General features: G+C 42.2%; 3 long non-coding RNA genes and 2 other non-coding genes across 5 annotated transcripts; 4 read left to right on the top strand and 1 right to left on the bottom strand.

The window, feature by feature from the left end:
* Positions 1–499: 499 nt before the first annotated feature.
* Positions 500–4,786, bottom strand: LOC128341110 (uncharacterized). The gene is made up of 3 exons (XR_008314209.1): positions 4,657–4,786; positions 4,098–4,245; positions 500–2,583 (listed from the first exon to the last, which is right to left on the bottom strand). It is a non-coding gene; the product is annotated as an uncharacterized LOC128341110 (long non-coding RNA).
* Positions 4,787–10,780: 5,994 nt separating this feature from the next.
* LOC128341107 (uncharacterized) lies at positions 10,781–13,891 on the top strand. The gene is made up of 5 exons (XR_008314207.1): positions 10,781–10,870; positions 11,682–11,738; positions 12,165–12,224; positions 13,568–13,606; positions 13,814–13,891. It is a non-coding gene; the product is annotated as an uncharacterized LOC128341107 (long non-coding RNA).
* On the top strand, positions 12,485–12,555 carry LOC128341363 (small nucleolar RNA SNORD50). The gene has a single exon (XR_008314372.1). It is a non-coding gene; the product is annotated as a small nucleolar RNA SNORD50 (small nucleolar RNA).
* LOC128341362 (small nucleolar RNA SNORD50) lies at positions 13,654–13,725 on the top strand. Its single transcript, XR_008314371.1, has one exon. It is a non-coding gene; the product is annotated as a small nucleolar RNA SNORD50 (small nucleolar RNA).
* Positions 13,892–14,723: 832 nt separating the features above from the next.
* On the top strand, positions 14,724–16,877 carry LOC128341108 (uncharacterized). The gene is made up of 2 exons (XR_008314208.1): positions 14,724–14,789; positions 15,206–16,877. It is a non-coding gene; the product is annotated as an uncharacterized LOC128341108 (long non-coding RNA).
* Positions 16,878–27,959: the final 11,082 nt, after the last annotated feature.

The raw sequence follows: 27,959 nt of genomic DNA, 5'->3' as shown, positions 1-27,959 counted from the left end.
CAGAGATGGCTGCTGCTACAGCAGAAAGACAGGGCTACTTTAAGCCTTTCCTTTCTCTGCTGCTGCAGCCGCTCTCCTCCTGACTGACAAAAGAGAAATTGGGAGTCACAGAGAACTTGCTTGGGGGGCCTGCAGCTCAGCTGGGGGGAAAGAGAAACTTTTGAGGTGGCAAGGCCCACTATTGCCCACACTCCTGGCTACGGGACTGGAGAGAGGGCAAGGACTGGTTTTGGGGGGCCCTCAGAGGCTGTGGGCCAGGAGACATTTGTCTCCCTTTGTCTTATTAATGGTACGCCCCTGGTTTCCAACCTGTGGTACGTGAGATGTTCCTGAACTTTAACTCCTATCATCCCCAGCCACAATAAATTATAACTGGGGATGATGAGAGTTGTAGTTCATCAACACCTTGAGTACCACAAGTTTGGAACCCCTGGCCTATATGATCCCTGATGAGCTGGGATTGCTTCAGAAAGAAGACTGAAGATGGGTTGGGGTTTTTTTTGGGGGGGGGTGTTCCTTTGTTTTGAATATGGCATCAAAGCTGCAGACCTGGGAAAGAAGCAGATATGAACAGGCAGCTAATACCATGCAAAAAGGTGAAAATGATTGGAGGTTATGAAACCTCACCCCAAAATGTGCCCTTTCACCTTGAAAATGTACACTGTCAAAAATTTGGTGTAGCCCATCCCAATCATGACTTTCATATCCTGAAAGAACAAGTAATCAGATGTTATGGTGCTGGCACTTCCTTCCTGCTACTTTTCTATAGTCCCGATTTCAAATTTCCTTAGTAGATCAAATCTTGAATCAATAATTCTCAATTGCTTATTCATTAGCACTTTAGGGTTGTGTTTTTGTGGGTGGTTTTTTAAAGCTATTCTATCCTACTTTATATTTTAATTTGTTAAAGCAATATGTTTCTTTTGCTCATGGAATAACTTCCTTGACTCATGTAATATTGTTTAATTATTTAATTATTGTGAAGTTGTTTAAATATGTATAAAGCAATTATTATTACTAACTGAATAATGTTCATGAGAATTAGAAAACTGTATGAGGAGTACATCACCAATCATGGTAATTAAAGGTGCTTCAAAATTAATTGAAGTTTTCCAGTTGAGCAAGTATTCCGTTGTGGAGTTTGCTGTTGTGGCATTTGATACTTTGAGTGAGAAATATGACTCAGGCAAGATGAATTTATTCTGGAGTGGGAAACCCTGGTAAATAAATATATTGCCCATATTCTGAATTTTAACATCTGCATAATGTCTATTTTCAACATTCTCTGAAACAGATATGCTAGCATGTGCAACTAAACTTTGCTGAGAACACCATAAAACTCCAGAATGTCTCCAGAATGACTAGTAGGGCTGACTCTGTATAGAATTCTAAAACTTAAGCACACAGGAAATATATTCTATAGCTTGGAAAGGAACATTTCAAATGTGTACAATTAAAGGTGTATCCACACTAGCTATGTGTGGCATGATATTATGCCTACTGAAAATGCAGTTCACAGTAGGGATGTGCAAACCATTTCGAGGTTGAATCAATTCAACTCGAATTTGGTTTATATAAGCTTGAAACAAATCTGTCCTGGCACCCCTGGCCAAAACAGAACTCGAATTGAAACTCCCGAAATTTAATTTGAATCGATTTGAGATTCAAGTTTTCCTTTGCCATTGCATCATATCCCTCTGAGCTTCTCTGCCAACTCTGGTTGGTTCCTTGCAGTGTGTAACAATTGGTTGGTGATCCCCTCTTGCTTCTTGATTGGCTTGTTATCCTACAATTCCTGTGTTGCCAGGGGTAACTGTGGTAGCATTGGCTGTGGGGAGGGACAAGGGAGGGTGGGGGGCAGATGGAGGGACTTTCAAGAATGAACTTAAGGGGTGTCCTGAGGCAGCCATTTCCCTCTGCCTCGTGGATAGAGGAGAACTGCTGCTGTAGTGTCTGTGTCTGCTGATGCTGAAGGAGTGGACTGAAGGTGGACTCAGGACTGTGCTGAGAGGAAGAGATTCCTTCTTTGATCTGTGCTGGATCAGTTCAGTGCTTGTTGCTTCAACTCTTTTGATTTATAATGGTTTGAGTGGCTAGGTGCTCCCCTCCCTGTGTGCCCAGCAGCTACCCTAACCCTGGCTGTTGAGTAATGCCAGGGACTACTCGGCACAGGCAGCAGTTCCCTGGACTCCAGCTGAAGACAGAAAAGGAGGAGGTCTGGGATTGAGAATCACTGCAGCAGAAGATGACTTCAGGGTGAGTTCCCCGTTTCTTTTAACACACTCACACAAACAGCTTGTTGCAATGCATGTGGTGGTCATTCTATGTGTGGGGGGGAGGAGGGGATAACACTTATGATGCTGTGGACACTGGGTTTCATGTTGGTTTTCTTTATGTTGCTTGCTATTCCTGTTGGATTCCATTCTGAATGCTGTGGATTATTGCATGTTGGATGTGATGTCATTCCTGTGTATTTCATGTTGCAATTCTTTTGTTATCCTGCATGGGGGTAGGGGTGGGGGACATTAACACTTCTGGATGCTGTGTATTTCACCGTGTAATGCTTGCTGTGCTGTTGTCATTCTGTGTGGGGAAAGAGGGACACAGTGAGTGGGTGTGCGGCAGCTTGCTACACCCATAGGGGACAATGGGGACAAAAAACAGCCCATTGTCACCTGTCGGTGGCTCCTAGGGGTGCCACAGTGGGTTGGGTGGTAGGGCCCCATGGGTGCCAACATGGGTGCCAACTACCACCCATACCCCAAAGGGATCGGGCAAAGGGATGAATTTTTGTTTTTTAAGGAATTGTTGAATTTGATGTGGTTTTCTTTTTTATGCCATAGGGAATAATGGGGATTCAAAATGGCCCCATTGTTCCCCATGGGTAGTGCCAAGGTGGTCCAAAGCAGGTTGGGAGTAGGATGCATTGGGTGCCAACTACTCCCCAACCCACAAGCCAGTGGGGCAAGCCAGTTTTTTAAAAGGAATTTTTGAAGTGTTTAGACTCTTAGGTGTGTTGTGACTTTTTCTCACAAGGAATCCCTATGAAGATTCATTACACATCAAAGGGTCTAAACACTTCAAAAATTCCTAAAAAATGAACTGAGCACCCCACTGCCTTGTGCGTTAGAGGGTGGTTGGCACATGGGGTGCCACTAATCCCCACCCACCCACAGGACAGTGGGGTACTCAGTTTATGGCCATTTATACTCTTTGGTGTGTAATGAATGAATCTTCATAGGGATTCATTATGAGAAAAAGTCACAACACACCAAAGGGTCTAAACACTTTAAATATTCCTAAAAGAAAATGAGTACCCCACTGGCTTGTTGGTTGGGGGTAGTTGGCACCCAATGTGCCCTACCCCACTTTGGACCACTTTGGCGCTATCTATGGGGAGTAATGTGACCACTTTGAATCCCCATTATTCCCTATGGCAGAAAAAACCCCACTCCAAAGTCAATGATTCCTTTTTAAAAGCACCCCTTTGCCCAATTCCTTTGGGGTTTGGGTGGTAGTTGGCACCCATTAGGCAATAGGGACTACCAACCTGCCCACTCTGGTGCCTCCTGGCCCTTTAAATTTGGCCCGAATCAATGCAAATCAAATTGAATCTAGGTTGAATCGAACCTGGCCTGATTTGGAGGGGTCAGATTTGAGGTTGAATCAAATCTGGCTGATTCGATTCAACCTCGAATCAAATTGCAAAAAAACAATTCATGTACATCCCTATTTCACAGTTTATTCTGTTACTGTCCATGCTTCACTTCTGCCTTCATATTTCAATGTAAAAGACTGTGGCTGTGTCCTGTGTGTGACTAGTCAACTTCTTTCCAAGAAGAGGAAAGGTGCACTCTCTCAAGACTGCCTCTCCTTTTGATCCTGTTTTGACATGTTTCCTGTTTACCATGTGTGCAATTCACATGTTCAAAGTGCACCAGGGAGATTATTTGCAAGTGCTCTGCTGGGGTGCTCATATATAAGCAGATTCTCTTAGATTCCAGAGACAGAGTCTCTGTTGCCCAGTGGATCTTGGCACCGGAGTGATCAATGGTAATGTGTATGGAGGCTTCAGCTTGAGAGGTTGGAAGTCCTACCTCAACTGTTGGTGCGGAAGGGCTGCTAGGCTAGTGTCCACTGTGTGAAGCAGCAGGCTGGATCTGGACATCTTCCCTGTGAGGAGACTGCCAGACAAGGAGAGCAGTTGCAACTGCCAAGTTGCCTGCCTTCTTTGAATCAGAACTGCTGGGGGATGAGAAGGGAGCGAGTTAGTGCTCAATACTTTTTCCAGTCTTATTAATGGATATTTTTAAAAAAACATTTGAAAACCCGTTTTTTTACCCAAGCGTCAGGTTTTTAATTAAAAAATACTGTTTGTTGATTTTTTAAAAAAATTATTGTATTGTTTTAACTTTTATATGTGTTTTAATTGTTGTTAGCCGCCCAGAGACGTAAGTTTGGGCAGGGTATAAATAAATAAATAAATAAATAAATATTTCTGAAGATGTTCTGTTTACCATGCAGAATCAGGAAGACGACATTTTTTCCTGTCTCTGGCTCAAAAAACATATACATGCTAACTATAAAAGCCCATATAACTTCGGTTTACACTGATCAGGGATCCCCCCTTTTACCCTTAAGATAGACTGATCATACCTTCTTATTCATATAATCTGTACCCCATGTTGGATGATGAAATACAAAGGGTATGTGTACACCCAACATCTCCCACGTTACTTCTTTGTCCCTGTTTCTCTCTGTGATTTCCTGTACACATGAACACCCTCCTATATATTAAAAAAACAAACAAACAAACATTCTGAATTTGCACAATCACAGCCATGCACATAGATGCTTGAGTGTACTGCCACTCCAAGGTGAAGGGCCATATATATACCAACCACTGTTAAAAATAAAAAGATGATTTGTCACAGTTGGTTTATGTCTACAGAATCCTGCTTGTGCAGAAGTTTGGTTTTGATCAATTTTAATGTATATTCTAACCAACACTATTAATCTGCTTCCTAAGAGTTTTCTCACACAATCCATTTCTAATACAACAGAAACTCATTTTTACCACATTCCATAATTCTTCCCCCACCCCTTGAAACTGCACTTCTTGTTGCATATTTTATACCAGGGTAAAACACACTTCTCCCAGAAAGCAATTGTGATTGCCATATGGAATATGGTTACATGAGGCTCAATGGCACCTTTTGGTTACTGGCTGTGTCATGAGTGATGACAAATATCATCACTCATTCAATCCAACATTCCGTGGTAAACTGTGTTATGATGAAGCATTGCGATCTATTCTTCTACATCTATGCCAGTAACTTTGTTTTTATTTTATTTACCCCCTAGGTCTTTGATGGTGGTGGTGATTAGTGTTATTGTTATTTATTTGTTTATCACACTTGTATACCGCCCCAAACTCGCGTCTCTGGATGGTTCACAATGATATAAAACAGTTAAAACACATATAAAAAGAGATAAAAACAAATAAAAACTAACAATTTAAAAATCAATCACAGAATTAGAACCTATAAGTTATCAAGAAGCTGAAAAAGCCTGAGTAAAAAGATGGGTTTTAAATTTTTTTTTTAAATTGTCAAAGATGGGGAGGATTGTATCTCAATAGGGAGCGCATTCCATAGTCCCAGGAGAGCAACCGAGAAGGCCCGTCTCCATGTGACCACCAGACGAACTGGCGGCAACTGGAGACGGACCTCCACAGACGACTGCAATGGACGGTGGGGCTCAAAATGAAGAAGACATTCTCTCAAATACCCAGGGCCTAAGCCGTTTAGGGCTTTATAAGTTATAATAACTAGCACTTTGTATTTTGCCCGAAAACCTATAGGCAGCCAGTGTAACTCCATCAGCAGAGGTGTAATGTGGTCTCTCTGAGATGACCCAGAGACCAGCCTGGCCGCCGCATTCTGAACCAACTGAAGTTTCCGGATTACGTACAAAGGCAACCCCACATAGAGTGCATTACAGAAGTCAAGTCTGAAGGTTACCAACAAATGTACCACTGTTTTACATTTTATATCCCACTCTTCCTCCAAGGAGCCCAGAGCGGTGTACTACATACTTGAGTTTCTCTTTCACAACAACCCTGTGAAGTAGGTTGGGCTGAGAGAGAAGTGACTGGCCCAGAGCTACCCAGCAAATATCATGGCTGAATGGGGATTTGAACTCAGGTCTCCCCAGTCCTAGTCCAGCACTCTAACCACTACACCACGTTGGCTTATGTTTCCCTACCCACAACCAAAGCTGTCATCATGACTAGTTTTTTTTTTTTTAAGGGTCTCAAGGACAGCAAGGCAATCCCCTCCCAAACTTGCAATTATCCTATCAATTTAGTTATTGTTATTATCATTATTTTTGACTGTGTGTTCACCATCTGCGCCAAGTCATCATTGGTGTTCTCATCCAGCCCCTCCCTCCAATAACTGCAATAATTGCACTGTATATATGAACAAGTAGGGATAAGTTGCCATTGATTAGGTGATCTACAGGATCTGTATGCCCATAATTGTTTTTCCCCAGTCCTCTTGGTATGAGGATATATGCAAAATAATTTACACCTCTATAATTTTGCACATGAATTCCATTGCCTTTTCTATCCTTAGAATGGGAAATTGATTTTTTTAAATAATTTTTCCTGCTCTAACTCAAATGGACTAAAGGTAGGTTGTCTCCTGCAACATTGGTTCCCTCCCCTCCCTGCTTTTAAAAAGGTGGACTGTATACAGTTTTTTCATTGAGTAGGTTTGATAAAAGAATGTTATAAAATAAATTAAAAGTATGTTAGTAGTCTGTATTCAGGAAAATGTGGTCATTGTTTTTTAGATGGAGTGTCTTGGAACAGATTTTCCATGCACCACAACTACATACCAATTTAATTTCAGTTGAAAACGGCAGATTAATTCAACCCTTTCCTTGAACAGAAATAGACTGTATTTAATTCCAGAAATCTACTACAGTTGTAAATAAAACACTGTACTAATACCTTGTGTTTAATTGCCCCCTACTGGTCACATGTATTAATGTCAAAATTATAGCCATAACAAATAATTTGAAATTATGAGATATTAACACTCTGATTCTAAATGGATTCACTTGGAAGAAGTCCCATTTAAATCCCACACATGGTTATCTGATTTATCCCCCCGCCCCAAACATTCACATTAACCAACTACTGAAGTACCCTTTGACAACTCTTCTGAAGAGACATTTAAATGAAATATGAAAATATGCTTTAAACAAGATAATGTAACTTATGTCAGATCAGTAAGGGATAACTTGCAATCCAACATTCATGGTAAACTGTGTTATGATGAAGCATGCAATCGAAATAGGTGCTAAATTAACTATCCTGGATCAATATGATTTGACTCATGCCCTCGTGCCAGAAAGGGAGCCTAAAACCCAACTCTGTACTTCTCTGCATTTTCAGAGCATCACATAGGACAGAGGCAATAGTACAGGTAGGAAGTATTTGGGGGTATGAGAGCCACATTTAATTTTAAATTGTGAACTGCAGATAAATTTTGTCCCTTATTTTAGCCTACCTCATAAGGTTGTCATGATGCCAAAAGCACCAGTTTGGGCTCCTTGGAGAATGGTGGCAAACCAATGTAACAACTAAATAAAAACCAGTAAGTTTTTTGCCTTGTTTGTAGTGTAACATAAGAGACCAGAGTTGATCTTCTGTGAATTCTGCTTCTTTATCTAAATATGTATTTTCATCTTCCATATGTGGTTCCAGCTGCCCAAGTTATGTTGAGAATTTCTCCTTGGGGAAAACATTCAGTATCTCCCAATGAGTAATTTTTCCAGTACATAGTGTGGGCAATAAAAGTGTTAAAATAATGACTTCAGTATCAATCAATAGCTCAATCAATTGCCTAGCATAATCACTGACAATGTAGAACTGTGTCAGGCTGTCTTAAGCAGGCTTTACACAAAGAGGCCTGACAAGGCTCTGAATACCACCCCAGCCCTTTTATAGCTGGAGGGCTTAATAACAATTGGAGGCTGTCAGAGTTTCGCTTATAGATCCAGTGTACAAAAGAAGTAAATATAACTATCCTGTCAAATTTGATAATATAAGAAATGATGTGCTTATCCTTCTAAAACCCTGAACCTAAACACATCATGTGCCCATAACTCACAGTGATCTATTTTCAGGTAATATGTGCCACATTGAAGGATAAGGCCTGAATACAAATTCCATTCTGTTGTGCAGTAAGTCCCCGCTACAAAGCTCTATTTGTTCTTTTGTATTTCCATAGAATGAGCTACTGAGTATAAATTATAGCCTAACACAATCGTTCATCAGAGAACTACAGAACTCAAACCCTGGACTTAGTTACTTCTACAAAATGCCTCCAATCCATAGCTTCGTCTGTGCCTTCCTCCCACTACCCTTAGTCAAAAACCTAGTCATCCTCTGCTTTCATGATTGCACCCTTTATTCTCTTTTGTCTTCCCTTGTTATATTTCAGACCTTTCTTTCTTCAACCCAAAAGCATGCTGCCAAAATCGCTTGCCTCTCTTCTCACTCAGACCATGAGATGACACTCTTCTCTGGCTTCCCATTCCATTCATCACCAAAGGCACCGTCAGTATAGACTGCAAGCAGTATCATTCATTCTGGTATTCTGTTTGGAGTTAGTCCTGAGCATCCTATTCTCATAGTCAACATGGAGAATGTAGACATAATAATCACAGATCTTTTACCTGTCTCAACAGAATGAGGGTACCACACATTCAGATCTTCTCAAAATAATTATTTTTAGACCACCATGAAGACTAAATATCCCAGAAAACTGGAAACCATCATGAAGCAGAACTGCAAAAACATTTCAGATTTTTTGGTGCTAGCAGTTTTTTTAGCAGCTGAGCTCAATGAGATGAGTGTTGTGCAAGTACATTCACTACTGTGGAAATCTGGCCCTAAATAAGAGCGGCTAGCAGCACATTGCAAAATGCATTCAGTGCAACTACATGGGTGTGTGATGCTATCTGAGGTGCCTGCTGAAGAAAGGGGGCTGTGGTTGCTTTTAACAAAAGGAGGGGAAAGACACTGGGATATCCATTCACACATATCTTGCATCAGGTTTAGTTTGGTCCTAAGAATGAAGCACACAGGCAAGCAGTGGCGTTTCTGAACAGGAGAGAAGGCATTTCCTACACAAAGGCGCTCGGCATATGCACAGGGCACTTTGCTTTTATTATATTTTTGTAAAGGTCTAAAGCAGACAGTAATACAAAAGAATTCTGAAGAAAACACTCAGTCCGTTTGTTTGGAAATAAGCTGGTAATCCTGCATGGTGGTGGGAACAATGGTGAATTTTGCCAGTGCCACAGAATCTAGACAAATAATGTGAATACTATTTAGTATGCATTTTTGAATATTCAAAGCACTTTACATCAACGAACCCTTCCCACAATCCTATAGGAAATGTGTACTCCATATTACAAATAGAGAAGACCACTGTTCCCTCTAAGGTGTGCGCATGTGCACGCGCTCACAAGTTTTCTGATTTCCGCTCTGTAAATTTTAGATCCTGCTCAGGTTTAATCAAGAAGGACCCACTCTGAATGCATGTGTGCACACACTGCCTTGATGCTCCCGCCCAGAACAAAACTCATTCCGCACAGAGATGAGAAAAATTAGAGAAAACCCCGGAGAAGACTGAGGCTGAGAAAATAACAGTCCACCTAAGGCAGGGACAGGTAACTCTGGAGCTTATCTGAAGCAGCTCTCCTTGCTTCTTCCTCTCTTCTCTTCCCGCCAAAGCAAATGTGATTGGCTGAATGAGAGGAGGCATGATTATGCTAGTTTAAATGTCTCCTTCTTCAAGTGTTCAAGGTTGCTTTTATTTTCTCTTCCATTCATATATCTAGTTTTTCTGCCACAAAACAACTTTTCTTGCTCTCCTCCAGTCCTACAGCAAAATTCTCCTGCAACTCAGGGTCTTTGGTGTTAAAATCCCGTATTCTGTCAATGTATGACAGGGCCCAGGGACCCACATTTAATTCTTCTGGCAACTAAGACTACCCACTGCGGCTGCTAGACACTGCCATTCCACGCTGAGCTCTCTCTCACCTGCTCCCTTCCTCCTCCTCCTCGCTGATTCCGTTAATCACAAAAAAGGGAGGTGGGGCAAAGAACACAGGCAAGCTACAACTCCCACTTGAGACTGTGACTGACAAACAAGGGCACTAATGGCAAAAAGCTAAAAGTCAAAGCATGGTCATACTTTCATAAAGGTCAATCAAGAGCATGAACATACTTCGGGCAAGATGCAGACCAAGACCTATAGAAATTAATGACTAGCTTCTCTCATTAGTTTTAATGGTGCTTTGTCATGATTTTGTCTGGGATGTTGTCCTTTTGTAGCCCCCGCCCGCTCGCCCGCCCATTCCCTGCAATTGTTACGCACCCACAGAAAAAGAGGCATAGGGGAAAGTGGCCAGTTTGGCTTTTGTCCAACTGAACCGCCTATTAACAAGCCCGATCGTGCTATAAAGCTACCTACAACCTCTTGGTGTGCACTGCAGACGGGACGGAACCAGAAGAAGACGGAATTACGTCGCTCCAACCATAAAGACGAAAACAATGCAAACCATCTATGAAACCACCAGTGGGCATGGCTTCTTGCGGCCGTACCTCTATGGCTCCTTTAAGCTTTTTAAAAGTCCTGCAGAAATGCCTCCCCTTCTCCCCACCCCCTTCCTTCTCTCCATCCAATGAGGGATGAGTGGTGGGCGAGGCTAGCCTCGGGCTCGCTCTTTTCTATATAAGGCACTGGCAGAGCACGCGCACGTCCTTTCTTCGGACTCGCTCAGAGTGGTAGGTTTAAGCTTGCGTGTGCTCGCTGCAGTGCTTCGCCGCCATTTGCTTTGATTGAAAGGCCTCTTGCTTTCGGCTTTTGTGGCTGAATGTTAAAGCAATCATTGCTTTAGCTAGCTGAGACGCCTGTAGGAACTCAAGAATGCGCGTAGCCCGGACGCGTGCTTTGAGTGCTTCTCGTGGGGAACGGTGGGGTACGGTGCATGCTGGGATTGTATAGTGGATTGCATGCTGGGATTAACGAATGCCACGTGGAAGCTGACCTGCCTTAAATGCCTAATGCAATGCATGGAAGTCTTTGCAGGCTGCTGCTACTTCAGCAATGGGTGTAGAGGCGTGTATGAAAAGTTTTTAGGACTCTATGCGAGCTTAGGAGTTCGCGGAATTTGGTGGGACGCGAGCAAACGTATTGTGTGAAAATGCTTTTCTTGAAGAATTCGTACTAAATAGTGCTGGACTAGGACCGGGGAGACCCGAGTTCAAATCCCCATTCAGCCATGAGACTTGCTTGGGTGACTCTGGGCCAATCACTTCTCTCTCAGCCTAACCTACTTCACAGGGTTGCTGTGAGGAGAAACTTAAGCATGTAGTACACTGCTCTGGGCTCCTTGGAGGAAGAGCGGGATATAAAATGTAGTAGTAGTAATAATAATAAGGATGTAAGATTGTGCTAAATAGAATGTAAGATAGGATTTTGTAAGTTAACTGAGTTGTGCCTTCTGAATTTACTTTTTGATTATATATACTGCCTATGTCTAACCTGGGTTATGTGTATTCTGACTTAAAATTCTGTTTCTTTCTTGTGCTCTAGGAACTATGTGGTTAGGAGCTGTTTTGATATTATCACAATGCAAACAAAAGCCTCATGGTATGTCTCAAATATTCAGTTTCAAAATACTGGTGTAGTTTGGTTAAGATCTTTGTTTTTAGAAATGTTCCTGGTATTCATTTCTCTACACTTAGCTTCAGATGCTTTAATATCAGTTACTTTTAATCTCATGTGCTTAAAGGATCTAACAAATTGCTTTGGATGATAGCAGCCTCTACAATACAACTGTTTGCATATGTTGCTGGATGGGAGGGAGTTGTGCTTATCCATCAAGAGGTACTTTGAAAGTTGATATTTATTAATCTTAGTGCAGGATTGTGGCAAAAGCATGGGTCTTCTTGGGGATAATTCTGTAAAGAACTTGATTAACTGTAATTCTAGGTCATAAAAGCAGTACTATCTGATTAGGAGATAAACCTAACAGAATAATGAATAATTTTTTTCACTTCTGAATTTTATTTTCAGATTGTGAGAACATCCACATATCTAGAAGTGTGCATGATGGATAAGAATGGATATTTCTGGGTATGTAGACATGCTCATTGGATGAGGGCAAAGTGATCATATTACTTCTGGGAAACCCACAGAGAGCTGTTTCCTGTATTTAGATAAAGCAAGGCTGTGCAGCTTTGGCTCTCTTGCGGATGCTTTACTACAACTCCCATCATTCTTGACTACTGGCTGCTGTGGCTTATGGGAGTTGTAGTCCAAAAACAGCTGGAGGGCTGAAGTTGTGCAGCTGTGAACTACAATAAGAAAGGAAGAGTCTGAGACAGAAGTGGCAGTGTCAATGATGAGCCTATCCCGAACCTGATCGTATTGATGAAAAATGTTAAACGGATCTGGCTTCTGAGACAAAATATTTTTTTTAAAGAGTTGATGCTGAAGGTGTGCCAGAAAAAGGTGTCTAGCAATAATCATGTGGAAACTACTCAATAACTGATATTAAGCTCTCTGCCAGTTTGTCATCCTTCTCTTTCATATGCATAGCATTCTGGGCACTGGCTGTTTGCCCTATGCAGTACAACTTAAAATGACACCATCAGCTCTGAATTTATACATCAAGTCATCATTTGTGGGATAGAGAACTCCATCCTAAAATTGTACTGTAGCTACAAATCTGACTTTCTAGAGCAGGGTTGTTTTAGTCAAATTAGTACTCTTTGCTCCTTGGGAAGGTGAATTTAATAAGCCACAAGATTTTTAAATTGTGTTAACTTTCAATTTTGTTTTAATCTGTGTTTTATTGTAAACTGCCCAGAGGTGCAAGTATACATGAAATAAATAAATGTCCACATAAACAAAGGGATATGTTAAATTAATTTTAGTCTGGAGCCATCAACGTGTTTAGTCCTGAACAGGTATTTCTGCCTATTAACCCCTGACCTGAAGGTTGAAATCAACATAAGTCCCCGCTTCTTTAAACATTACAGGTTGTGAAGCCATGCATGTTTGTCCCCAATATCGACTGTTGGACTTGGAGAGGCAAGTTAATGGGTGAATGGCCACATTGTTTCTTTTAGCTCATACAGTCCAAAATGTTTGTGTATGGCAGAGCATATTGCCAAATATGCAGATAACGTGCTTGATCAGACCTGTGCTTCTGTTACCTTTATGAAGATCAGATAAATCATCTTGATAAACTAGCACATTAGTCATAGATATCTCACAAATTATGAAATGAATGAAGACTTTTGCTCTGATTTAAGGAAACTGGTTTGTGGTGTTGGTTGTATAACACTGGGAAGATAAACATTGCATTGGAGAAACATTGGAGATGCTTTTTCATCCCTAGATGGGCAAATTTAATATTAGATTGGGAGAATAGGGAATAAACCCTTTATTAAGCTTGTATTTTGACTTTTCAGATTGTTGGAACACCTGCTGAAGTTACCTTCAGAATAAAGGTATGTGTATTAATGCTTATGTTGAAAACATATTTAGTACTGGTCCCAACCCATGATGAACCTATCCCAAACCTGAGTCCTTGATGAGAAATTTCTAATACGGATCTGGCTTCTGAGGTTATATCACCAGTAAATAAATTCAATATTTGCTGTGTAGAAAACCTCATCTATCAAGTTTTGATGAGATTCCATTTCTCTCACCTTTAGCCTGGCAGCTGGGATTCATAGCAGCTGTGATGAACTTGACCCAAAGTCTCCCAACTACTGATTCCTGACAGATTTCAGGCAAGTGGAATAACTTGATTAGTAAGTGCCAGCTGAATCCTGTCTTGTTTACAGTATACATTCAAGCTTACTAGATGGCCTAGATTAGATGGTCAGTGGGTGGCATCCAGAACTTCCACAAGTATTGCCCTGGCCATCCTCCCGGTAAAGGTAAAGTGTGCCATCAAGTCAGTTTCAACTCCTGGCACCCACAGAGCCCTGTGGTTATCTTTGATAGATTATAGGAGAGGTTTACCATTGCCTCCTCCCACACAGTATGAGGTGATGCCTTTCAGCATTTTCCTATATCTGCCCGATATAGTAGCAGTGGGGAGTCGAACTGGCAACCTTCTGTTTGTTAGTCAATCATTTCCCCGCCACTTAAGGTGACCTTTCTCCCTGTAGACCCCTAAAAAGCCATTCCCAAGGGTTAAAGGACCTCTGGCAACTGCGTGAGATGTGGTGTGGGTGGTTGCAAGGAGAGCACCCAGGCATCTCATGCTGTTGCCAAAGGTCCCTTGGGAATAGCTTTGTGGGATGAGAGAAAATGGCTTGTGCCATTTTGATTTGCACAGTTAATCTGGATCCCATCCAGTGTTTAAGATAATTAATGGATATATACATCCTTGCATGTGTTCTTGTTGCCTCTAAGGGAGTCAAGTTTCCTAGCTCAGACAATGTTTGCAACACGTCTAGCTAATTTTATTTCCCTAAGAAATGCATAGTCTAGTCTTCAGAATCCTGAAAATAAGACATGAAAGCCTAGCAGACACACACCTTCTGGCCTTGGCTTACAGACATTTTTTTGTCAAATACCGAGCTGTGAAATAACATTTTGTCATTGCTTTCTGAACAGTGACATAGCAGAGTAGACTGAGAATGGAGTTCTCTGTGAGAGGCCTACTGCACAAGCAAAGAGGTAAGACATTGGCAAAAGATTTTAAAGACCTTAGAGATAGAGATAAAATATAAAGAACTAGAAGTGGTGGCCAATAGAGAATCAGCATTAGGCTTGAATAGTACTGCATCATCTGTTTGAACTTCCAGCTAAATTAGTTGGAGGGGCTAGAAAGTATTTTCAGGTGACAGTTCTGAGCTGTCACATAAGTAAGGATTTCACAGGGGTTCAAGGTTTGCGAGGAATGGCATACATAATAAGTACTTAGATGAGACCATTTGCTTAGGGACATCTTTACTGGCCATAGGACAGTATGACTCATGGTGATAACTATCTTGAACAGCCTGATCCTATGCAAAAAGCATGCTGTGATGATTAGAATATACTATAGTCTTTCCTCTATAGGTTATCAATTATGAAATATTTTTTCTTTTTAGTGGTATGAAGTAGCAAAGAACATCATACAGCATCATCTTGCGGGATCTCAGATGAGGCTCAAATATTTGGACAGCAGTCAGTCAACAAACTTTAGCACTTCAGTTCCAGCCATATTTACATCTGGAAACCATGAATTTCCCTTCAAATGTTGACTATAGCATCAAAGATGTCAGGAGTTCACAGTTGTGTTCTGATGTGACTCTTGAGGCTGTTGGAATTGACTGGGGTGAAAGCATAAAAATAAAAATTCTACTAATCAGCCTACTTTCTCTGTCTCTACAACTGGACTAAATTTGGTTCAAATTGAGGTCTACAAGTTAGTTCTCTTGCACCTCAGGTGTTCACACGTCCGCCATCTTGAATCAGGGTGGATGACATTGTCACAAACTGCCATTGAGGTGTCCCTGTGTGTCATTCACTACAACTACAGCTAATTTGGTTCAAATTGGTTAGTCAGCCCACTTGTGGCTCAAACATTCATGTGTCTGCCATCTTGATTTGGGGTAGATGACATAATCATCTATGCCATTGAGGTTTCTCCATGTGCCCCTACAGCTGTAGTGAATTTGGTTTGGTGTCTCTACAGTTGTACCCGATTTGGTTCATATTGGTTCAGGTGTTGAAAAGTTGATGGGGTGCGGGGGACAGGACACACACAGAGTGCTGGGTGAACTCAAGCCTTTTTAAATAGTTCTTTTCTTGATAAAGGAACAATTTCCTCACTAAAGACATGAAATAGTGCCCTAAAATGTCTTGTGAATTTATTTTCTTTGGAAATTTGAAATGGGGTGGGGAAACAGAATGTTACTGCATCAGTTATGTCTTCATGGTAGGGTATGCTGATGCTGTTAAAATGGCACTTGTAAATCTCTACAACTATTGTGCCATTGTATATATGTATTGTAGCTACATTATAATTTAGTCTTCATTGCCTTATTAGCACTTGGGGAGAAATGCTGGGAAATATACTCAACAAATGTGTTTCCACAACAGGGAGTTTACATGTCAATTCAGTGAAGTCACTGTGGGCCACTGTGTGAAACAGGATGCTGGACTAGATGGGCCTGATCCAGCAGGGCTGTTATGTTCACTTCAGTGAACTTCCACTGAACTGGAAGGGCTTGCTCTTATATTTTGCATGTTAGGACACCTTTTAACACAAAATGGCATTAGTTTTAGCCATATAACAAAAGTTAGAGGTGGGTGCTTTGAAGTCTGATTTGGCAAGTCTCAATAAAATTGCCTGAAAACTACAGAAACTGCAGTTGGTACAAAATAAGGCTGCAGGATTAACTTGGGCTGGGCATTTTGAGCATATCACACCAGTGCTTCATCAGTTGCGCTGGGTCCCAGTCTGTTTCCAGCCCCAATTCAAAGTGCTGGTTTTAACCTTAAAAGGACTTGGGAGGGGGTTACCTGAAAGAGCACCTTGCCCCATAGGTCCTAACCCATACCTTGAGGCCATCTTTGGGGACCGTGCTCCAACTGCCCCTGCCAAACAAGGTGAGGCGGGTGGCTATTGGGGAGCCTTTTCAGTGGTGGCACTGGATGGAATAGCCTCCCCAATGAGGCTCTTCTGGCACTTTGTTCTTAGAGACATTGAGGACCTTTCTGTATGCCCAGGCTTTCAAATTTGATTTTTGGAATGGATTAAAAACAATTTTTTGGAAATGTTTGTTGTATTCTGTATTTTTTGCTTGCTTAGTATTGTGATTTGTTTTTATTTGATATTTTTAATATATTCTGAGCCGCCCAGAAAACAATTTGTTATGGGGCGGCTAACAGTATTATATTGGTGGGTGGAAATAGCAGCATTAGGCAAGCACAGAGCATCTATTATATTAATTCTCATAGACGTGCCTCTGTGCCCCTGTCCCGGCAACCCAGCGGATTGGCTGGGCAGTGGAGCGCCGGATTGGCTGGTTGGCCACGTCAAAAGGAAGGAAGGAAAGCGGGCAAGTGGAGAGGAGAACTGGACTGGACTGGGGCAGAAGGGAGGGGAGAGAAAGCGGGGGAACCTGGCTGGGCAGAGACAAACAGTTGGACGCTTCGGAAGATCGTCTCTAGAGAGAGAGCTGCAGGGAGGAGCTGGCTGAACGCTTGGCGGCCCGACACCAGGGACTGGAGGAAGGAGGATGCGGCAACGGCCAGCAGGGAAAACACAAGCAGGCTAAAAGGCGGGGGGGGGGGAGCAGGAATGAGAGAGAGAAAGAGGTGGAAATGGAGAAGGGAGCAAGCTGGGGCAGAAGGCTTGGGGGGAGGGGAGTAGGAGAATTGGCCGGCCCACGCTGGCAGGCCTGGCCTGGTGACCAGAGGTGGCTGCAGACTCTAGCGAGCGAGAGAGGCAGGTGGCAGGGGGGAGACAGCGTGGGCGAGAGGGGCGCGTGGGAGGGGGGAGACAGCGCGGGCGAGAGGGGCGCACGGGAGGGGGAGACAGAAATTCCTGTCTGCAACCTTGGAGAAACTGCTGCCAGTCTGTGAAGACAATACTGAGCTAAATAGGCCAATGACCCGACTCAGTATATGGCAGTTTCCTATGTTCCTACCTACATGTCCACAAGCCACCTGCAAATGTAGTTCTTTATAAGGGTTTACTACATGATCAGATGTGCTTAAGAATGGTTGGAGAAGTAGGCTTGACCATGTAATTTCTGTGTGTGTGTGTGTGTGTAGATAAAAGAAAGGATAGCTGACTGTTATGAATATAAGCATGTGCATATTTCCCTCCTCCTCCTGACCTGTGGTTTGGTAATTCCACTATGGACAGCCACAGTTATTGCTTTGTGTTGGCAAATCATTCTTTTCTCTTTGACTGCTACCAATACTGCTTTCTTGTGGCATTGCTTCTCTCTGTTAGAACTTCCAATGCTGAAATTATTTATTGTTCTCACCAAAGCCTCTGTACACATAGCCTTGCTTTAGGGTTGTCAGCTCTGACACTGTTCTTGGAGATATCCCCACTACCCCACCCAATATTTTCCAAAATATCAAGTCCTTAATGTCTCCAAAATTGCTTCTCAAATTTTCCTGGAGATTGATGCCAATTCCTGGAGGCTCATGTCAATCCTGGAAGGTTGGCAAGCCTAGTTAACATTCCAGTTTACCACACATTCCAGTTTATTCGACTGAATCCCTTTTTTCAAATGCCCTACCACTTCTTCTATACTTCTTATGCTATTATCTTCCTCATAACTTTTCTATTCTCCCTGACATCAGTGGAACTGTCAGCCTGGGAGTGGGATGTCTCTATCACATCCCTGAGGGTCTCTCCCACATATCTCTCTGCCTCCCCGAGCTTCTCCAGGTCAGTTGCCTTGGCTCCGATGGGACAAACCTGTTCCCTAGGGGCCAGGAGCGCTTTGCACCGAGTGCACACCCACAACTTCTGCTTTTCAGGCAGATAGTCATACATGTAACACTGCAGTGCACTGGGAAGCACCCTCTCCCCTGCTGGCATTTTACCTTCATAACGGGGTTTTATTGGCTATTTAGAATATATAGATCTTGTTTACTTGAAAGCTAGGTCTTAGCTGCAGTTATCAGGTAACTTAGGGTTTAAGTTCTTTTTTCCAGGAAAATTACAAAAGTGGGGTAGTACTCACCTTCTCCTTGTGCCTGGTGTCTCTTTTGTAATAAGTGAGGGCCGCTTCTGTTCCTCCCCACACACTTTCCCATGCCTAACTCTTGCAAAACTGCTTCAATATCTGTTTGCAAACTTCTGTGAGCAAATCTCCCTGGTCTGAGTCTTGTTTTCAAGAGCAGATTTCAAACACTCATGTGGAGCTAATCCTCACCCATTGCCTTTCTAGAAAAGCTGAAGCTGAAACTGCCCCAACCCCCAGCCAGCCAGAAATCAAACCCTAGAGAAGACAAGCCCTAACAAACTTAGCTTGTCTTTCCCCCCTTGTTTTCCTCAGAGATGGGCAAAATACTTCTAAAAACTATTTTAGATACAAAATACTTGGTAAACAACCAATCAAAATACAAAATAGTATTTAAAAACACATCTTAAAATACAAAATACAATGGTTGAAAAAAGGAAATAAATTCAAGATGTCTGTTACTTATCCAAACTTCTTTCCATTTCATTTTTATTTAAATACACGTTTTTCAAAGATTAAACCACTCATGTTGTGCCTTCTGGGGCTGTGAATCAACCCAGCAAAGGAAAATAATTGTTCTACGGGACTACTTGATGTTGGTCCCATAAGAATAAGAAGCATATTTAAAATGTACATATCTTAAACATGCTTGTTTCAAAAGAGGATTAGATAAAGTTCTTATGGGAAAAGTCAAATAAATTTTCTGGTCTAGATGAACTTCCCTTTGAATGTTATAAACTGTTTAGACACTTCTTAGTAAGCCCCCTTAAGAAATTAGAGAAGAAATACTGGTATATTGGAACGAAGTATGAGTAACATTAACACAGTACCAATAGGAAACAATCGTCTGGTTATTATGGCTGGATCTTTCTCTATTGAACTTTAATTTAAATATTATTTCCTCCATATTAGCCAATAGATAAAGTGTTGTTTTTTTAAACCATCCTGCACAAACAACTTCTCTGAGAGTAACAACTGGATAATGTCCACAATATTCTGAATCCAATAGGTATAACCAAAACTATTATGAACTCTGCCTGATAGCTCGCAGGGACTAAATCTGGAGCATAGCTCATAGGGGTAAATCTGACCGATATGTAAACGCACATCCTCTATTCTGGAGGAGATGTGAACTAAAAGTCCTGTGTAGAAACATTCCAGGGGGTACATCCATAAGGACCATAATATTTCTAGCTCTTTCAGAAATAGATAATACATTCCAGGGAATATTAACTATTGAAACTCTGTACTGTTCAGTAAATATTTAGCAAAGATCTGTTACCTTATTTAGTTTAAGTTCCTGTATGGCAGAAAAATTGTTTTATAAAGTCCTGGCAGGTTGTAGCAATTCAATTAATGAAAACAAAGGTAAAAAGAGTTTGGAATATTGATATATTTGGAGGGGGGACTAGAATAAAATTTGAGATTCTAGGATAAACTAGAATCTCAAATCAAGCTAATCAAGCTACAGGTTTTAAAGAAAGCAACACCCTTTCCTTTTCTTGAAAAAATTGACAAAACTACAAATTGCAGCCTATGGACATATTTGGTTTAAATTGAATTATGAATAATCTTACTACCATGCTTTGATGCTTAATCTATTTTATTTTATTTTATAATTTGATTAAGGAGTATTGGAAATGAAGGTTCTCTTCGAAGAGGGGAATGCTCCCTTAGAAGGGAACCCTTCCTTGGTTGATGTGCTCAAACCATCTCACACAAAGAATACTCCTGTGGGGGGTGGGAGCTTCCTAGTAGTGGGTGATTTGATCATCAGGGGCATAGAGTGATGGGTTTGTGACCCGCATGTAGACCGCACAGTGACTTCCCTGCTTGGTACAAAGACTGTCAACATCACAGTCTAGATAGGTTGTTTAGCAGTGCTGGAGAGGAGTCAGCTGTCATGGTACATGTCAGCACTAACGATATTGGGAAAAGCAGTCGCAAGGTCCTGGAAGCCACATTTAGGCTGCTACATAGCATACTGAAGTCCAGGACCCCCTGGGTAGCGTTCTTTGAAGTGCTACCTGTTCTGCATGCAGGGCCAGTGAAACAGGTGGAACTGAGGGGTCTCAATGTGTGGATGAGACAGTGGTGTCGGGAGAAGGGGTTTAGATTTGTTAGGTACTGGAATACATTGGGGGGCAAGCAAAGCCTGTACAAAAGGGATGAGCTCTACTTGAACCAAGATAGAACCAGAATGCTGGTGCTTAAAATCAAAAAGGTCACAGAGCAGCTTTTAAAATGATGCTTGGGGGATTGTCAACAGGAACTGGATGGTATCTCATTTAGCAAGCAAAATCCCTTATGGGGCACGGGGGCACACATTTCAGATAAACCAGAAGGGGACAGCGTAGAACCACGAGTAGAGCAGATGGAAATAAATGACAGCTGGTCAAAAGGTTCAAGTGACAGTAAGGGAGATAGCACACACCAACTCAGGGCAAGAGACTCACCATATGGGTGTTAGTATACCAATTCCAGAAGCCTCTGAGCCAAGATGGGTTAGCTGGAGTGCTTGGTTGCTAATGAAAACATAGATATAGTAGGCATAACTGAAACCTGGTGGAATGGCAAGAACCAGTGGGACACTATTATTCCTGGATACAAACTACAGAAAGTACAGGGAGGGGAGGATTTGGGGTGGGGTAGAACTGTATACTAAAAAAGGGATAGAATCCAACAAGCTGGAAAACCTAGGAGGACCAGAGTCCTCTACAGAATCATTATGGGTGGCAATATGAGGACTGAAAAGAAATGTGTTAATAAGGATGTGCTACCAGCCTCCAGATCAAAGGAGAGTGACCTGGAATTGGAGAATGAAATCAGAAAGAAAGAGCTGTAATAATGGGTGACTTCAATTATCCTCACATAGACTGGGCAAATTCAAGTGTGGGTATTGACAGAAAGGCCAAATTTTTAGACATGGTAAATGACTGTTGTAGTGGGCAGCCAGCCAGCACTGGACCTCTCCAGATGACCTCAACAAGCGATGGGGATCATACTGAAGAAGGCGCTCTTTAAGGTAACCCAGACCCAAGCCATTCAGAGCTGTGCCAAGTAATGTCTGTGCCAAGTAAATTGATGGAAAGCATTCTTAAGGACAAAATTGTTAAACATATAGAAGAACAGGCCTTCCTGAAGAAGAACCAGCATTGCTTCTTCAAGGACAGGTCCTGCCTCATTAACCTTTTGGAGTTCTTTGAGAGTATCAACAGGCATGTGGATAAAGTTTGATCTGGTTGACATAGTATACTCAGACTTCCAAAAAGCTTTTGACAAAGTTCCCCACCAAAGGCTCTTGAGTAAACTTAGCAGTCATGGGATGAGGGGACAGGTTCATGTGTGGGTTGGTAACTGGTTGAAGGAGAGGAAACAGAGGGTAGGAATAAATTGTCAGTCTTCACAACGGAGAGAAATACAAAGTGGGGTCCTCTGTACTGGACCAGTGCTCTTTTTCATAAATGATCTAGAAGTTGGGGTAAGTAGCAAAGTGGCCAAATTTGCAGATAGGACTAAACTATTTAAAGAAGTGAAATCCACAACAGATTGTAGGAGCTCCAAAGGATCTCTCCAAACTGGGTGAATGGACAACATGATGGCATATGTGGTTCAGTGTAAGCAACTTCCAGCATTAGAGTCAAGTAGGCTTCAGTCCGAAACGTTTCAGCCACCGGGGCCCTTTTGGCTTTTGGAGGTGGCGGGGCTGTTCCCTTAAGGGCAGGGAAGGGTGCACTTACCCCTCCCCCGCACATTTCCTCTACCGGCACTCCGTTGTAGCAAAGCCCCTTGAGGCGGTAGCGTACCTTCCTGCAGCCCCGTTGTTGTCCTTGGCTGGAAGTACTGGGCGCATGTGCATGTGCACGCATGGCAGATGGGTGCATACGCACTTGGTACTTCTGGCCACTTCTGGCCGAGTATGACAACAGGAGGTACGCTGCCGCCCAAGGGGCTTTGCTATGAAATGCAGGGGGGAGTGCACCCTTCTCCACCCTTAAGGGAGTCAAGATGCCTCCAAATACCAGTTGCAGGGGAGCAACAGCAAGAGAGAGCATGCCCTCATCTCTTGCCTGTGGGCTTCTCAGAGGCATCTGGTAAGCCACTGTGTGAAAAGGAGGCAGGACTGGATGGGCCTTAGGCCTGAATGGGCAAGGCTGTGATTATGTAATAAAGGATGCACTTCTTAAGGGATAATTTCCATGTTGGTGATATTTTAAATTTCCTTATACCTGAACCAAAGCAACAATTTTGGCATTCCTTATCTCATGCCAGACTTTTTGCTATGTCTTGCTTTCTTGAGCTTGAGCTTTTCACTTTTCAAGTCAAACCATTTCCTGCAAATAAAGATTCCCCAACCACCCAATCCAGTTTTTTGTACAAATCTGTATGTTTGTAAAATAAAGGTGTCCTTTTCACTTACTTGGCGAAGTATCTTTTTCTTTTGAGAGGGAATGGATTGATTGCAGTTCTTTGTAAATTGTCTTTTGGTTTGCAATATATTAATCAAAATGATTCGTTCAATGTTTAACACTTACAGTTGTCTTTAGTGATTGGTCAGAAAAGGACAGTGGGCTAGAAACAGAACTACGCAGGCGCTTGCGAACCCAGATCCAAATAATGACAGGTCGCACATAGTTGGAAGAAACTAAGGCCACTTCATTAAATAATTACAAACCTGCTACGAGGAATTGAACTAAATGCTAAACTAAATATCCCCTATGTGGGTCAATCTCATAGGAGGTATGCCCACAGGAGGATGAAGGACTGGGCTTTGATTAAGCTCGGAACCAGTCCGAACCTTATCTCAACCACGAGGTTACCCGTGATGAGGGGATGCATGCCAGCCCACCTCACCCAGGTCACAAGGCACTGAGCAGCGTTTGCTGGCATGCATCCAAGTGAGAGCAGATCCAGCCCAAGAGTCGCGAGATCACCAAGCCTTCCTCCGTATTCCCACTCACCATAACAGCCCTGCAGCCCAACACCATTGCAAATTAACCTACCCCAACCTGCACTCAACTGTAAAGTAACCAAATAACCCAGTGACAACCTTAACAAAGTCAGGGAGAAGTAGGCGAAAAAAGGCACTAACTATAGCCAATCAGCTAAGACCCAAAAAATTCCTACTTGGCTCCAACAGGCGACCGGAATATCCCCCACTGAGTCAAGAGATGGGTGGGAAGGGGCCTAACTGCAGAGCAACTGAGAGAGAACAGAATGGAGCTAGCTGCTTATACAGGCATTCCTATGCACTGATTGGTCCACCCGCAACACATGGTGGGGGACAAAAATGGCAGCCCATGTGCCTGCTTCTTGGGCCAGGCCTGCAACTCCACTCCTGCTTGCCCAGTATCGCTGCTGATGCAGTGAAGGAACGGGGTGGGGAGCGGCTTTCCATTAGCAATAAAATACTTATTTCTTAAGGGTCTATTTCCACTTTGGTGACATTTCACATTTTCTGGAGCAAAGAAACTTACTTAACTTTATTAAATTTATGGTCATTGACCAAGACATAAACATAGATACATACATATTACAGTGTGAACAATAATAATTATTTTTTAAAATTACTTATCGGTGAACAAAGATCTTCGAATTTTGATAGCAACATAACAAAATTTAGCTGTTACATAGCAAACAAATGAGTTTGTATCAGAAAGTAGAAAACTAACAAGCGAATCATCTAATTGCCCTTCCAATCTGATCAACAACAGGGCAATCAAACATTGTCTGACTCCGATAGAACTTTCAATTGAGCAGAATATGTTCGGTGAATTCTATTTCTCCACAAGGACATGTCCTAGCATCTAAGGGCAGGTGATGATATCTCCCTGTTAACAGGGCTGAAGGTAACGCATTAAAACTGGGTCCTGAAAAAGCCTAATGATATTTACTGAAAGTGATTGAGTACAGATATTGTGCGGGGGAAACCCCCACCCTCGTGTTTAACAGTATCTAATATCCAGGTAGAACAGCAATCTCATTTTGGAGTTCAATATTTTCAGTTCTCTGACACACCAGTTTCTTTGCATTTACTAATCCCAGATCTAATAAGGAGACAGGATTTAGACCAATGGAAGCAAGTTTTCCAATTATATTTAAACACCAACAAGGTTGAGGGACAGCCGAGAGGAAATTAGGCATAAGATCCAAAGGCCGAAGATGAAGATTCAGCCAAAAGTTGATAATCCACAACCAAGCCCTAGCTTCAATCTTAAGTAGGCTGGCTTAACTAAGTATTAAGCTTAACTGGCTTAATACTTAAGTTTCTCCTCACAACCCTGTGAAGTCAGTTAGGCTGAGAGAGAAGTGACTGGCCCAGAGTCACCCAGCAAGTATCATGGCTGAATGGGGATTTGAACTCGGATCTCCCTGGTCCTAGTCCAGCACTCTAACCACTACACTACGCTGGCTCTTAGATGTGCAATTATGCATTAGATGTGCAAAAATGGTGGCCCACATGCCTGCTTCTGGAGCAAAGAAACAATTTTTTCATGTCCCTTACCTCACAGAAGAATGTTTGTTATGAGTTTGCTTTTTTAATTTGTGGGAAACCATGACTGGCTTTATGCTTTTTGAGCCAAGCCATCTCCAACAAATAAAGATTGCCCACCAGCCCCACCCAGTTCACTGCACAAGTCTGTTCCCACGCAAGACAAAGGTGTATATTTATTTTCTCTGGAGAAGTACCTCTTTTTTGCTTGAAAGAAGATAGGTCACAGTTCTTTGTAAACTGGGAAATTATCATTAAATCAGCAAAAAACAGTAATCAAAATGGTCAGTTCAATATTTAACCTTAATAGATGTCTTCTGTGATTGGTTTGAAAAGGCTAGTGGACCAGAAAAGAAAGTAGCCATCTTCTTTGGCAAGAAAGAACTTACCTCCATTTTGGTGGTGACCACCTATGATCTTTTACATTTTCTCCTTCCAGTGCAACAGCAGTGTATATCATTGGACTTTTTGTTATGAGTTTGTTGTTTTATAAAACTGATTGAAAACAATGAATTTCAAGCCAAGCCATTGCCTGCTTTTGCCTGCATGTTGTGACGGTGTTGTCTTTTGTTCTCTAGGAAAGAAACCAAATGGCTTTCTTTACCAATAAAGCACTTTCCTCTGTGTTAGTGATGTTAATATTTGAATTTTTTCACTTCCCTTTTTCTGAAAAAGCGCAATGTTATATCCCTTACTTTGCATCATTCCTTAGTTTGTGTCACAATTATTTTTATGAGTTTATTTTCTTAAACTTGGTGGAATCTGTCTTTTTAAAAAAAGCTTTTTGAGATGATTCCCAAAGGTTGTCTTATTGTCTATTTTGTCTGTAGTTTCCTGCTCAAGTTGGTCTATTGGTTAAGATATGTTCCAGGCAACGTGATATCTTCCCCCTATTGTCTCTAGAACAGGGATGTGCAAGAACAGAGGTTTGTAAACACAGGTTCGGGAGGGAAGTGGTGAGTGGGATCTTTTAAAAAGGAGAGCTGCTTACCTGCTCTCTGCTGTCGCATGTTCAATAACATTGAACATGCCTTGGCAAATGTTATTTATAGAGCCAAAGAAAGGAAACAAAAGTATTTTGTGTTTAGAGATGCTGAAATAGTTGCCTCATTTTCTGGATTCTTTGGTTTCAAACCACCTCCAGCCCTTAATAATCCCTGTTCTAGACCAGAAATAATTTACTGTTCTAGACCAGGTAATTTACTTCTTACCTAGCAGCCCTACCACTTCACTGTATATTTAAAGGAACACAACTGCTTTGCCATGATTATCCCATGTATTCTTGGGGTAGGAGGAGGAACACTAAGCTGCCCCTGTGGGATACTGCTACTTCTCCTGCAGCCTCCACCCACAAGAGCCTGAGCTTTAGCCATCACCAAGGAGACAATGAGTGCATCATAATAGAGGAACCAGAGGTGATGTCATAAATACCACCTTCAGAGGTGTGGGCAAAGTGTCATCCTTCAGCACTGGAGAAAGATGTAGCTGGTGGGCACCTATCTACACCACAAACATATACGCATTTTATACCAGTCCTATCCTGGGAGTTCTCGTTTGAAGAGTGCTGATAATAGTCAGATCCCCAAACCCAGGAGTTCCCAAACTTGGGTCCCCAGATGATGCCGGATTACATAATTCCCAGTTGCAGTGACCAAAGGCCATTGTGGCTGGGGATGATGATGTGAGTTGTAGTCCTCAAAATTGGGAACTCCTGCTCTAGCCTTTTCCCACAGCCATGTTAGTCTATTGTGGCAACATCCAACAGGAACTGGGTCCAAGAACAACATCTGGGTATGTAATATAGGAGCCCCTGCCCGAGCCCACCCTCATTGTACAACAGTTCCCAAGGTTATAGAGAGAGAGGGAATGACACACCAGTTTAAGTCGATTGTGTGTCATGCTTAGGATTTTGAAATGTGAGTTATGGGGAGGAAAGGAATTCTACTTCCCCAGTGGATGTGGCCTGAGTTCCTAAGCATCAGCATCTGTTTAGAAAAGAGAGATGAAATACAAACTAAGGGCTATGCTACACATGCCATTACATATGTCATCATCCTGCTTAACTATTCTTGAGAGAATATAATATTCATTTCAGTTAGGATGCAGAACTTGGTTTTCAATACGTGTGTTTCTAGAATCCTTCCTCATGGGTCTTAATCAGGCCAGAGCTGATTGCTGGAAATCATGTGTGTGGTAGACCAACTGTGAGGTGGGGAGATGGGACTGAAGGATCAACTCCATCCATAAGGATAATAACATTTCCAAGTTCTTTTGGAAATAGTTATTTGCATTGTTTCATTTTTACGCCATTGTTCTTTTTTCTTTTACATTATTTAAGCTGGAGTTATAAGTAAGCAGCTTTCAAGGTTGAATAGAAGAATTTTTAAAAAATCTTCTTTAAAAATTAAAATAATTCAAAAACAAGTGGAGTGTACGTTTTTACAGAAACCTCGAATTCTCGTGTACAAAAGTGTTCACACTTCGTACTGGCGCCGACAATCTTCTCCTAAAATCCGGCAACCCTCGTTGTACGCCGCTACCGGCTCTAAGGAGCCGCCCTCGGAGAGGAGGAGGAGCGAGCGTTCCTAACGCCTCCCTCGCTGCAACGTACAGCGTGGTGGAGAAGCGAATTCCGGCTGCTCGTGGCGGCGCATGCGC

Source organism: Hemicordylus capensis, chromosome 1 (genome assembly GCF_027244095.1).
Source record: "Hemicordylus capensis ecotype Gifberg chromosome 1, rHemCap1.1.pri, whole genome shotgun sequence".
NCBI classification, from domain to species: domain Eukaryota; kingdom Metazoa; phylum Chordata; class Lepidosauria; order Squamata; family Cordylidae; genus Hemicordylus; species Hemicordylus capensis.
The sequence above is the reverse complement of the archived record's forward strand: the minus strand, read 5'-3'. Positions and strand labels throughout refer to the sequence as shown.